Source organism: Lepidochelys kempii, chromosome 9, assembly GCF_965140265.1.
Source record: "Lepidochelys kempii isolate rLepKem1 chromosome 9, rLepKem1.hap2, whole genome shotgun sequence".
Taxonomy (NCBI): Eukaryota; Metazoa; Chordata; order Testudines; family Cheloniidae; genus Lepidochelys; species Lepidochelys kempii.
This window is the reverse complement of record NC_133264.1, coordinates 101,691,629-101,703,764: the sequence shown is the minus strand read 5'-3', so window position 1 is coordinate 101,703,764 and position 12,136 is coordinate 101,691,629. Positions and strand designations below refer to the sequence as shown.

The following is a 12,136-nucleotide window of genomic DNA, read 5'->3' as shown; positions in this document are numbered from 1 at the left end:
TTCTGCAGATTTCAAAGAGGAAAACAATTTCCGGATTTTTCATGGAAACTTCTTTCTTATTTTTCAACCTGTTCCAATGGACAGAGCTGCAGTTTGTACACTGTGGCTGCTCCCAAAAGCCCTCAGATCTAGCAAGCAGTCTGGAGGGCCTGCACAAACTCCCAGAAGCTTGAGATTGGACATGTCCATTGCTGGCTGGTCCAGCCAGGAAATGGTTAGGAGCACTGATCAGCACCCATCTCCACAGATCAGCATTATAATGATTGCATGAGCATGTGGTTGTCACAAAATACCTTGGAGGAAGTTATTTATTTTATTCATATTTATAGCATCAAAAATCTGCCTAGTGTTTTAAGGCTACAACCAAAGATATGGTGCTTGCCCCCAAAGAGCTTACAATCGAGGGTTATAAGGGCTCAAAATCTGAATTACGAAGGAGAGACCAAACCCTTTTAAAATAAACAAAAAGGTAAGAAAAGACTTAATTTAACAGCAAAATCTTTGCCTTGACTTTTTCAGGTACATTTCACATACGTCAAATGTAAAATTAGCTGAAAACCACAATGATTCATTATGCTTTGTTTTTTAATGAACAAAGCACACTGGTAACATTTTGAGTTCATGTTTTTATTGAAGAAAGATATTTCAGTTGGAACAGCCAAGCAGCATCCTGATTAGCGCTCTGCTGTACCCTGAAGGCGACCTGGGCTCAGTTCTTAGTCCTGCCATGAGTGCAGGGGACTGGACTAGATGACCTCTCGTGGTCCCTTCCAGTCCTACGATTCTATGATTGTAGGCCTGACATCAATCTTGCCTTAGAAGGAATAACAAAGCCAAACCCAAAGTCTTGAAAGTGGAGCTGATTTTGATGCAGATTCTTACCATTCCCTTTAATTCAGTATGTTTAAATCTGGCATGTTTTAGTGCTGGAGTGCGGCGTGTGGCCGAGCCTGGTTCCCCAGGGGCCGGGGCGTGCGGCTGAGCCTGGTTTGGCTGGGGCGTGCGGCCGACAGGCCACCCCTTATTGTTTTCCCGGTTGAAGTGAGTAAACGCACAGTCATAGCAACTCTTACGATCCTGAGGCTTTTCCCACAGGGACAGCTATCGTCGAAACAAAGACCCTCCAGGCCGCCCGCAGGCCTCAATAGTAAAAGCTGAGGCTAAGATTTTCCAAAGCACGTAGCACTGGCCAAACGCTGCTCTCGTTGACGTCAGCGGGAGCTTTCCCATGGGTGTCATAGAATCATAGACTATCAGGGTTGGAAGGGACCTCAGGAGGTCATCTAGTCCAACCCCCTGCTCAAAGCAGGACCAATCCCCAACTAAATCAATGGGAGTGGGATCAGTGTGGCCAATGCCGAGCAATGTTGAGAATCTCACCCTTAAGCAGGGATCTAACAGGCCACTTGGGCCACTTGGGCATTTCACAATGTTGGGCAAAATCAGTCTCTTGGATTTCAAGCCAGAATGGCTGTTGGAGCGAGTAAAACCACAGGAAAGGCAACAGCAGACCTTGTAACCGGTTAGACTGCATGGCCAAGGCACTCGAGCACCTAGGAGGCTGTAGGTGCTGGAAGGAGGAGGGAGACAGGGTCTCCGTGGAATGAACCAGGACCCTTAGTTCACCTATAAGGACAGGGGCAAGAGTGGGTGCCTTAGGGAGGCTCCTATGTACATATTTAGGGAGTTAAATAAAGGGCCTAATTTTCAAAGCCTGCGAGTGTATAGCAGCTTCGGTTGGCGTCAGTGCGGGGTCCAGGGGCCCTGTACCTCTGACAAGTCAGGATTTAGGGTCCCGTTTTTGAAATGCTGGCCTGGATAGTATTTTTAATTGGTGAAATGTCCGGGTGCCTGGCGTGGGCATGGCTAACACAGGCAGGCTCGTAAAAATGAAACTTGTGAATGGTGTCTGCAGGTAATGACGATGCTTATACCTGTCCCTGGTCCACAGGCACCGAAGTCATTCCCGGAACCCTTAGGGGATGGAGCCTGCCACCCGGGCTCGTGGGGCTCATGCTAGCACTGTATCCATAGCTCTGTAGACAGTGCTCTGAAGGTGGGGTTCAGGCTCTCAAGTCCATCCCCCTCTCTAAGCATCAGAGCCCGAACTCCAGCCCGAGCACAAGCCCCGCTAGCCTGAGGCTGTTGGCCTGGGTTGGGAGGCTCCCAGCCATGGGCTCCAAACCACTGTGTAGCCACACCCTTACTATGCTAGTGAGCCTGTCGGAGAGCCTCCAGCTGGCAACCAGCCACGGACAAAGACAAGGACCAGCTGTGAGTGAGGTGGCCACAGTTCTCACGGTGCCCAGGCCCCCTGCCACGGGAGACCAGGATCAGGCTCACAATGTCTGCAAAGAAACCAACAGGATGAGGAACTTATTTTGTGGGAACATCTGGAAAATCAAATGTTCCCAAGGAGGAGCATACACTGGACTAAATGCTTACATCAGTCAGTGGGAATGAGCTATGCCGTGAGCACGAGAGAGAGAGAGAGTCCTGGGGGGTAAGATTATTTTGTGACACATCCTAAAATAGTGATACAAAATATTTTATTTTATAAAATAGTTTCCCAAATCATTTGCATATTGAGATCTGGGTTTGGGAAATCAAAAAATGTCAATAATGATTGTGATCAAAATTTTGATTAAAAGTATCATGGAAAATTCCACAGAGAATGAATGATAACATCGGCAATTATTGTTCACAATTCCATTTCCATATGCAGGCAATAATTAGACATTGCCACACACCCCATTTGTGCAGGCAATGTGAACCAGCTATGTTTTATATTGCCTTTTGAAAGCCCTTTTAAAAGATGTCCTCTGACTTGTCTTCTCGTTAGCCATTCCACCCCATATTTCTGTGCTCATCTCTTCTCCTGTTTGCCTTGTCTGTCTTAGTGCTTCACTAGTTTCATTTCCTCACACTCCTCTAATGCCCATATCTTAATTTCATTCCCTGACTAATTAACCCATATCTGTTTCCATGCTAAGTATGGCCAGATTCTGATACTCTTACTCACAGAGTAGTACCTTACTCTGGAAGGGTACAGCTCCTTGAGAAAGATACTCCTCAGATTCTGATACCCTTAGTTTCTCTCTCTTTTTTCTCTTTGTAGATGAGTCAGGGGGCAACATCCCTTGCTTCAAACAGCATTGTCAGCTGCATGGCTTGTTTTCTGTTGTGAATTCATGATGCCCCGTCACTTTCGCCCAGCTGATGAAATTGACTAGCTGCTGCTCCTAAGTGCCCAGAGCTGCAGCTTTCTGTAATCCCGCAGCAGTGTTGGCAGTTTCTCACCGCAAGCTGAATAGTAAGATAAAAATCACTTTTAGAAAGTGTTGCCCTGTGTGACAAGCCTCATCTCATCATTCCCTTGTACAACAGAGAGAGTGAAACCTGTCAGAGTGAATTGATGGTTTCAGAAAGTTTTTATTTTATATCTTTTAAAAACCAAGGGTTTTCCCAACATTTTGCACAGTCTTTCTCTAGCTGTGTGGAAACCACATCGTGTGTCTGACATAGTTTCCCACAGTCCGGCCTTGTACTGCGGCCACAGGGAGGATTTTCCCAGCACTGCAGGTCTGGAGAATTTGGAAAGATTTTCTTTTTGATCTTCTCTCTTTGCTTGAATTTGGTTCCATGTTTGAGTTGTTCTGAGAGCTTGGAGACTCAAATCTCTGATACAACGTAGTAGAATGAGGAACACTAAGGGCTGGTCTGCCCTGGAGACGTACATCAGCATTGCTCCATCTCTGGGGCGTGAGAAGAATGGGGGGACACCCCCCAGAGACGTCGCTGAGCTGACGGTGCGATGGCCCCTTCGGGAGGGGGATTCATTACAGCGTTGGGAGAGCCCCTGCCCTCATTACAGTGAGCGTCTGCTGAAGTGCTACGGGGGAGCCACTGCAGCTCTTCAGGCGTAGACGTACCCGAACCGCACTACCCTGTACAGCAAGAGCTGCATTCTAAATATAGCGAGGAGGTTTTTAGACTAGCGAGGGTTATTTTGTTGGCATGCAATCAGCGTGCTCGGGGCTGTATTCATGGGGGGAGGACCGTCTTGTGGCTGAAGCCCTGGACGGGAACTCAGGAGATTTCAATTTAATTCCCAGCTCTGCCACAGACTGCCAGCGTGACCTTGGGCAAGTTCCTTAATCTTTGTGCCTCAGTGTCCTACCTGCAACATGGGGATTATATTATTTCCTTTGACTCACCTCTTGTCTGTTTAATGGGAAATCTCTGTGGGATGGGTGGCTGCCTACGCTGTATGTACCCACAGTGGGGCCATGATCTCCCTTAGGGTCCCTAAGCACTTCCATAAACAACAGAAAGATGTGCCTTGAATCACAAGGAGCTCATTGTGTTCTTCAGACACTTCTCCAAATTATACAATACAATGGGGAGACTGGTACCTAACAAATAGCACTTCCCCATTGGAACAAGTTACCAAGGGCTGGGGGGATTCTCGGTCACTGGACGTTTTAAAATCGAGATTGGATGTTTTTCTAAGAGGTCTGCACTGTTTTAATAGCAAACAGTACTTCTATAGCATCTGAATAAAATAGGGTAACAGTCTGCCTGGGATGGTTTTTATCAGCAGGATGCCAGAGGTATGTATAGAAAGTCCTTGAAACTGGACCATCTTCCTTCTGAAAGAACAGCCTGGTTTCTAGAACTCCATGAACCTCTCTAATGGCTTTGGCCGTTCAGAGCGAGTGTGAGCTGAAAACAGATCGCAAGCCATGCCTGCTCCCAAGAGCACCAATTGCATCAGCAGTGATACATTTGTATTTGAAAGGGATGTCTGAATACGCGCCTTTCTGATGGCTTAGAAGTGCTTTTTCTACCAGCGTATTTCCCCATAGTCAGTGTGAGAGTAACTCCTGCAGAAGGCCCTTTAAAAAGTATCCTGTGAACATCTAACAAGGACTGAAAGAGCCTGGGGGCTTCTGAACAGCAGCCTGAGTAACCATAGCCGGCTGGCTATTTTAAACTGAAACCCTAAACTGAACTATTCAGAGCATAAATAACTTTTCCTCGTCAGCCTCTGCACCTTCTCCTACTTGCACAGTGTCATTAACTTCTCCAGACCTCAGCTTTGACCCTTTTTCCCTGTTTCCTCTTATGTCTGAATGAAAACCTGCTGGACAATGGTATTTGTTTGTTTTAACAGACAATGGAAAGGGAGCAAAGGGAGGCCATTGCAATACCCTGAGCCTTTTAAAACTGCTACTTGTTTGTACTCATGCTCCTGCTAATAGAATCATAGAAGATCAGGGTTGGAAGAGGCCTCAGGAGGTCATCTAGTCCAACTCCCTGCTCAAAGCAGGGCCGATCCCCGACTAAATCATCCCGGCCAGGGCTTTGTATAATCAGAATGCTTTATAATAATATAATAATCAACATGCTTTATATTGACATCCCAGCTTTCTATCCCAGGCTCTAAAAGTACTTTAAATCCATGAATAATTTAACCTGCACAACTCCCGTATGAACTAGCTAAGATGAGCTGTACCCATTCTGCACATGGGGAAACTTAGCTCTGCACAGGGCATGGCCAGATTCACGTATGGAGCATGTGCAGCTCCCTTTGATTTCGATGGGAGCAGTGAACTCTCACGAACACGGAGAATCGGGCCCAAGAGTGCCTGTGGCTCCGAAGACTTTGCTGCCTGACGTTCTGACTTGCAGTAACTTGCGCTCACTGCTGGGTGATGCGTAATTGCAGGCAGGTATGAGTAAGTATGAACCCAGGAGATAGCGTGGTAGAATCCCTGCTCCTGAAGCCGTGCCAATACCCTTCCTTTTCACCTCCAGGGGGCACCATCAATTTGAAATCGTCATTCTTTTAAAGAACTAAGAGTAGTTACAGGTACCGTCCCACCCTCCCCCCGTCCCTGAACTCACCAGCCGGAGAAACCGCGAAACTGACTTCACACGCAGGGCTCTCGGATGCACACGTGAACTGCAGAAAGATTTTTTTCAAATCTCTTCCCTTCCAACTTGCTACAGTTGTCGATATGTAGTTCTCAGATTATTACACTGATTTGTGTTTCTATTTCTTGCTTTGCTTCCCACCACTGCAGCACTGTACTTTCTAGCCGTCTCACAGGATACTGTGGCTCAAATTCTGCACTCCTTACTAGGTCCTTGCTCATTCAAAGATCCTTTGGACTTCCCCTTCCCTAAGGACCTGCTGGGTCTGTATTTGTGATCAAACCAAATATTGCCATGCTGAAATGTGTATTATTTTTCTTACCTATGTAAGATGAATAAATAAGACTTCACTAAAAAGCCACATTGGGAAGAAAATTACTCCATTTAGAATAAGTACAGTGGGGAGCCAATGTAATGTAATGCAGTATTTTTATGCAGAGCTCTTCCAGGCATCTGTTTGACAGAAAAATATTGAAACACTTGCATATTCCTTAGACTCAGAACTTTATTACTATTGGTAAAACAATTTTACTATTGTCCTTCTGTCCAGCTAGAAGAGAGTTTATTCCCTGACTCAGCTGTGCTTAGTGGAAAAAGGACAGTAAAGAAATGGCTCTTTTCTTTTCCTTTCTTGTAATGTGCCCTGTGTTTACAAATACTTAAAGATAGGTGAGAGGTCACTGTCTCTGCAACAAATATATAGGGAAGGTTTCAATGCTTGAAACTTTAAAATGTGGATATGTCAATGGAAAATTTTTCTCTGAGATCTTGAAGTCATTGTATAGCTGTGCTCTGATTTATAGCACTTGTATTTTGGGCTTTCAAAAGTAATCAGTTTTAAAGACACATTTGATCTACTTTTCTTATTGCATTTCAAAAGGTCACTATACGCAAAATGAATAGAATTTAAACTCCAGAATACTTTATGGCATTACATCAATAGAAACTCCAAAGTTCATTGGTTTCAGAGGAGCAGCCGTGTTAGTCTGTATTCGCAAAAATAAAAGGAGTACTTGTGGCACCTTAGAGACTAACCAATTTATTTGAGCATGAGCTTTCGTGAGCTACAGCTCACTTCATGCATCCGATGAAGTGAGCTGTAGCTCATGAAAGCTTATGCTCAAATAAATGTGTTCGTCTCTAAGGTGCCACAAGTACTCCTTTTCTTTTTGAAAGTTCATTGGGTTTATATTGATCCCATTTTTTGTGCTGATTGCATTTAGTGTATTAAAATTTACATTAAAAATCATTTTTTATTTAGCTTTCCACTTCCAATGTGACATTAAGAAGATAGTTGTTTTTCTGACCCTTCTGTAGCTACCATTGTATTTTCTCTGTATTGTGACCTCTTGTGGAAAGAGAGAGTTAAATCTAGGTGCTGAATCTTTCAGAATACAGGATAGTCTTGAATATGTTCTCTTGAGTAATTCTGATCCCTTATATACAGTGCGCCGCACTTAGGCTAAACTCCCACTGAAGGACCTCGACAGCAGTTCTGCAATAGTGCATATGTTGCACTTCTCAGTCACCTATACAGCTGCACATTGTAAAGGTGAAAAAACAAATGTATTTGGATTATATTTTACACACTGAGAGCTCCATGAAACCTTCATCTGCTTGGGCTGTTACCATCTGTAACTACTGCAAGGCAAGAATGAGCAGCTCGGGGGCAAACTAGGAATGACTAATAATTTCCATTGATTTTTCATCCCCTCCCATACCCCTGTGCAGAACACTCATTCAGTTTAGAACCAGAGAGCACACAACCCCAACAAGGTCTATTAATATCTGTCTTCAGGCTGCATCTCTTAGAAACATGCTCAAGTAAACCATTTCAACTGCTGACAGATCTCATTACTAGACGTAAGAAGCGTCAGCAGTGCCAAAAGGCTTTGCACATTTTTATCTCTGCGTTGAGGTATTAGTGGCAGAGATAAGGCCATGCCGCGTAGGACACTGGTTGCCTGTCCTCCTTTGGCATAACCGCTTCCTTCTAATGATGATCTGTTTGATGGGATGGTTAAGTGAGTGCGGAATTCTGATATAGCATTTGTAGATCCCTCTATTCAACTCCCTAGATAAGGAGATTCAGAGGCCAGCTCTCTGCTGTGCCCCATTTTTGACCTTGAGTTCCACCAAAGCTGTCAATTCCTTTCCAGTCATAAGCTTTGACCACTTACATTCCAGTCTCTGGGAAGTGCCCTAGGCCATCGTTTCTATCTAAACCATTCCAGGCTGCACAGGAGGCCTGGTGATTTTATCATGAGGTTTGGCAGCCTCATTTGTTTCTACTGAAATAAAAATGTCACCTGAGCAAGGCCCAGCACACTCCCTGCAGCATTAAAAGGCTCTGGTGTCCTTCAGGTGGATGAAAAGATCCCATTGTGGGCGGGTGAAAGGATCCCACTGATGCATCTCTGTTCCTATTCGGGGGCTCATTCTGCCGGAGACATGACTTATTGAATAGAGGAACACCAAACTGATTAGAGGAAGCCCATAAGGCTGCTGCCTGATTGTCAGGATGTTCTCTTTCTTAGCATTACAAAACAGAGTTGCTGTTTCCTTTGGATACAGAGGTTTAAAAAAAAAAAGAATAATTTGATCTTAATGGTTCAGGATGAAGATGTCTGTTGTTAAAACTAATGAGTATACAAATATTATTCCTTCTGGGAGGTAGTCATTCTTGTAGTTCATAGCTAATTGAATAGACTTTATAGTGCCGTCTTCATCACAGGCTAGTTCTAGTTTCAGGGGTTTCTCTAATTCCTTGTGTGCCTTAAATCAGGTTCTGAAAACTGAGATTCTGCAAAGTGTATCTTTGGCTTCTGTGCACTGAGTATCTCACTTAAACCACCTCAGTGAATTTTAGATGTAGAAAAGCATGGCATAGTCACTCGTTTACCCAAGCATTGCTATTTTGGCACATTTATTTATGCTCACATTTTCCGGCAGGTTTAGAGATTTCTGGTACTTCTGATCGCTCGTTTTTGCCAGTGTGGGATTTCCAGTGTTTAATTGCAATACTGCAGTTAATCCGCATGTAGCAGTGCACGTTCTAGACTGTCAGTGCTGAAGAGCTAAGCAATGAGTTGCCAGCTCCTGAATTCTAATCAGAGCCATTAGATTATGAATACGAACAAGAACGCTGCTTGACAGCCTGCTGCATTTCTCTTTTCTCTACGGCAAATAGGAACTGGTAGTTCCTTTCTCCTAACTTCTTTGAAACAACATGGATACTCTTTTTAGATCTGATTCCTTGAAGATACAATACAAACTATTTTATCAGGGAGCCTGGCAGCTGGCTTTGTTTTTTTTGTTCATGATCTCCACTACATTATGTCTTCTAAGACATGTCAATAAAGGATTTTGATAAACCTCCTTTGCCCAAGAGGAGGAAAGCATTTTACCAATTGGACATTTTCAGATATAAACAAAGCTATCTGTTCTATTTAAAGCGTGGCGGCATTTAATTCCTCATGTGAGGAAAGGCGTGTGGCTGTCAGAGATGGAGTTCTTTACAGAAAGGTATAAAATATAATTGTAACCAAATTTTTGCAGTAATTTTTCTGCTTTGATGTTTCCAGACATTATCCTAATTTAGCTTTTATTATGTAGTGGAAGTACAGTAGCACATCATGTCTGTCTGTCAGAGAAAATCTTGTCAAGGTATGTTACTTACCGAAGTCTATTGAAGTTTGTAAGACTGACAGCGTAGAAGGGATGCAGTAGCTATTTTTTCAGCTTATTTTTTGAATGTAGAAATGAATGGTCATTTGAGAGAGGGATAAGGGAGGAGAAAGGGTCCTGTCATTGTATCCTCCAAACACCATTGCTACATAAATTCATAGAATCATAGAAGATTAGGGTTGGAAGAGACCTCAGGAGGTCATCTAGTCCAACCTCCTGCTCAAAGCAGGACCAATCCCCAACTAAATCATCCCAGCCAGGGCTTTGTCAAGCCGGGCCTTAAAAACCTCTAAGGATGGAGATTCCACCACCTCCTTAGGGAGCCCATTCCAATGCTTCACAACCCTCCTGGTAAAATAGTGTTTCCTAATATCCAACCTAAATCTCCACCACTGCAACTTGAGACCATTGCTCCTTGTTCTGTCATCTGCCACCACTGAGAACAGCCGAGCTCCATCCTCTTTGGACCCCCCCGTCAGGTAGTTGAAGGCTGCTATCAAATGCCCCCTCACTCTTTTCTTCTGTAGACTAAATAAGACCAGTTCCCTCAGCCTCTCCTCATAATTCATCGAGGAGTCCGGTGGCACCTTAAAGATGAACAGATTTATTTGGGCATAAGCTTTGGTGGGTAAAAAACCCACTTCTTCAGATGCCTGGATTGAAAATTACAGATGCAGGTATAAATATATATTGGCACATGAAGAGAAGGGAGTTACCTTACAAGTGGAGAACCAATGTTGAAGGCTAATTCAGTCAGGGTGGATGTGGTTCACTCCCAATCATTGATGAGGAGATGTCAATACCAAGAGAGGGGAAATTGCTTTTGTAGTGAGCCAGCCACTCCCAGTCCCTATTCAAGCTCAAATTGATGGTGTTAAGTTTGCAAATGAATTATGGCTCTGCAGTTTCTCTTTGAAGTAGTCTGTTTCTGAAGTTTTTTTGTTGAAGGATGGCTACTTTTAAATCTGTTATTGAGTGTCCAGGGAGATTGAGGTGTTCTCCTACTGGCTTTTGTATGTTACCATTCCTGATGTCTGATTTGTGTCCATTTATCCTTTTACATAGAGACTGTCTGGTTTGGCCAATGTACATGGCAGAGGGGCATTGCTGGCACATGATGGCATATATCACATTGGTAGATGTGCAGGTGAATGAGCCCCTGATGGTGTGGCTGGTGTGGTTCGGTCCTCTGATGGTGTGACTAGAGTAGATATGGGGACAGAGAAGGTGTCAAGGTTCCTCCCCCACTCTGAACTCTAGGGTACAGATGTGGGGACCTGCATGAAAAACCTCCTAAGCTTATCTTTACCAGCTTAGGTCAAAACTTCCCCAAGGTACAAAATATTCCACCCGTTGTCCTTGGACTGGCCGCTACCACCACCAAACTAATACTGGTTACTGGGGAAGAGCTGTTTGGACGCGTCCTTCCCCCCAAAATACTTCCCAAAACCTTGCACCCCACTTCCTGGACAAGGTTTGGTAAAAAGCCTCACCAATTTGCCTAGGTGACTACAGACCCAGACCCTTGGATCTTAAGAACAATGAACAATCCTCCCAACACTTGCACCCCCCCTTTCCTGGGAAATGTTGGATAAAAAGCCTCACCAATTTGCATAGGTGACCACAGACCCAAACCCTTGGATCTGAGAACAATGAAAAAGCATTCAGTTTTCTTACAAGACGACTTTTAATAAAAATAGAAGTAAATAGAAATAAAGACATCCCCCCTGTAAAATCAGGATGGTAGATATCTTACAGGGTAATTAGATTCAAAAACATAGAGAACCCCTCTAGGCAAAACCTTAAGTTACAAAAAAGATACACAGACAGAAATAGTTATTCTATTCAGCACAATTCTTTTCTCAGCCATTTAAAGAAATCATAATCTAACACATACCTAGCTAGATTACTTACTAAAAGTTCTAAGACTCCATTCCTGGTCTATCCCCGGTAAAGACCAGCATATAGACAGACACAGACGCTTTGTTTCTCTCCCTCCTCCCAGCTTTTGAAAGTATCTTGTCTCCTCATTGGTCATTTTGGTCAGGTGCCAGCGAGGTTACGTTTAGCTTCTTAACCCTTTACAGGTGAGAGGAGCTTTCCCCTGGCCAGGAGGGATTTCAAAGGGGTTTACCCTTCCCTTTATTTTTATGACACGCCCCCCAAATCTCAGCTAGGGTGAAACACTGGCTGGGATTTCTTCCTGGAGCTCTAGGAAAAACAGAGTTAATAAGACACATGCATCTCTAAATATACTACCGAGTACATAAAGACTAACAATATTTTCCACATCTCAAGGATGATTTTAACCAGTTGATTCTGGGAAATTTTCACGGGAGAGTGCATCAGCCACTTTGTAAGAAGCTCCTGAGATGTGTTGGATGTCGAAATCGGTGGAGGTTAGCTCTCCAAGATTTTGAAGAAGTTTTTTGTTTCCTTGACGGTGTGAAGCCACTTCAGTGCAGCACGGTCGGTTTGCAGGTGGAAACGCCGTCCCCAAACATATGGG

At 44.0% G+C, this 12,136-nt stretch overlaps 1 protein-coding gene across 13 annotated transcripts in view; it reads left to right on the top strand.

Annotated features, from left to right (window-relative positions):
• HTR2C (5-hydroxytryptamine receptor 2C) overlaps positions 1 to 12,136 on the top strand; it is a 740,895-nt gene that overhangs the window by 211,446 nt on the left and 517,313 nt on the right. The window lies entirely within an intron of this gene.